Here is a 2,021-nt window from a genome sequence, read left to right as displayed (position 1 = left end):
CATGAAATTAAAAGACGCTTACTCCTTGGAAGGAAAGTTATGACCAACCTAGACAGCATATTAAAAAGCAGAGACATTACTTTGCCAACAAAGGTCCGTCTAGTCAAGGCTATGGTTTTTCCAGTGCTACAGTCCATAGGGTTGCAAAGAGTTGGACACGACTGAGCAACTGAACTGAAGCGCCAATTTCTTCACCTGTTAAGGAAAGAAAAAAAAAAAGATTAAGAGTGTGAGGTCATGGAAGTAAAGTTCTACGCATATAGTTAGTCCTTTAACTTTTCCTGTTGGGTATCACTTACCCATTTTAATGAAAAGCAAACAGAAGTGTAAGGAGAAAAATGAAGTCTAACTCTAGAGTTTTAGCTCTTGCCTCTGATCAGCCTCCCTTGCCACCCCCTCAGCACACCCACAAGACTCGCTGGCTTCAACCCCCTCTCCCATCCTGCCCTCCATCCTCCGTGTAGTTACACACGCACTTGTCTCGCTCACCTTTCTTTCATATTTCACGTCAAAGACCAGACTGAACGCTCACGCTCACGTCCTTGAATAGGACATAGTTAGGAGACTGGAGAGATAAGAAGACTGAACATAAAGAGATGACTCAGGGATGATAATTTCTAAAAAGCAGATGAACAGTAGCATCACTGGGACTGAAGGTTCAGGAGAAATGGGCTAAAGGCAGAGCTTTCTGAGTGGGGTAGGAGTCTGGAGAACCAGAATCAGAACTTCCCATTGCCTTGGCTGGAGGCGGGTGCAGAAGTGAGAAGGGAAATGCGTGCCATGTAGGACCTGATGGGTGAGATGGTCTGTGTGTTACAGACCAGTGGACAGTTTAAGGCATTGAAGTAAATGGACATCATGTCCTCTCTTGAGGGACCCCAGACTCTAGGGTTCCGTGAGGATATTTGTGTGTGGGATAAGGGGTTAGGAATTTGTTAATTTCTTTTTTAAAAAGAAATACAAATGCCCAGCTACATCTCATTTTATTTTATTTGTTTTATTTTTTGGCCGAGCCTCGAGGATCTTAGTTCCTCAACCGGGGCTTGAACCCCAGCCATGTCAGTGAAAACACCGAGACCTATCCACTGGACTACCAGGGAACTTCCTGTGAGTTTCATTTTTTAAATGTGCAAGGAGTTAATTTCCAAACCTGATTCTTTTACCTCTGCATCTTCTATCCCATATCTCTTTGTCTCATGCAGGCAAGTGAGGGCATCTCTTGGAAAAGGATACAGACGTGTGTTACTTGTTCAAGGATCCGTATGCTACTGTCATTAAAGGAAGGTCGTTCCGAACGTTTGCAAACACCCACTCCTGCGTGGGCCAGTGCTGACAGCTCCTGCTGGAGCAGCTGTGAGAAAAGGAGGGCTTGCAGCCCAGAATGAGGCCCTTCCAAACCCAGCAGCCAAGATGGTGCTGGTGAGGGGGCAGAGCGGGGAACCAGGAAGCTGGAGTGGGGGCTGGTGTGTGTGCCCACAGGGGTGGGCATGGGGTTGACTTCAAACCTTCCAGTCGTGGGATGGGCAGCCTGGGTTCCTCTTTAAACAGAGATGATGGTAACATCCATGAAGCGGCTGACCCCGGGCCGATGGAGAGTGGACACTCGGTAAGTACCCATTCTCTTCTCCTCTCCTTTGGACGGTCCTCTGGGCTCATATCTTCATGTGACAAGACTCTTGCCTCCTGATACTCTTGGAAGTCGGTGGATAGTTGATCAAACTGGGGAGCTGCCAGAGTCCTCCCTCCTCTGCCAAGTCCTGCTTCTGATGCGGCCCACCTGGCTGCCTTCTGCCTGGGCAGGTGAGATGGAGGCAGCAGATGGGAGAGTTATTTTTAGCCTTCCAAAGAGGATGACGTCTGTGACTTTGAAGGCCACATACCCGTGGCGCTGCTTATCAGACATATGTTCATCCACCCAGCGTGCAGTGAAGAAGAAATCTCACTGGGAAAGGGCCAGGAAAGCTCTTGGACCGGGCACAGCACCAGCATCCTATGGTTGACCTCAGCCGGGCCCCCAGGGT

The sequence above is a fragment of the Bison bison genome, unplaced genomic scaffold, assembly GCF_000754665.1.
Source record: "Bison bison bison isolate TAMUID 2011002044 unplaced genomic scaffold, Bison_UMD1.0 scf7180017864105, whole genome shotgun sequence".
NCBI lineage: Eukaryota > Metazoa > Chordata > Mammalia > Artiodactyla > Bovidae > Bison > Bison bison.
Note: the sequence above shows the minus strand (reverse complement) of the source record.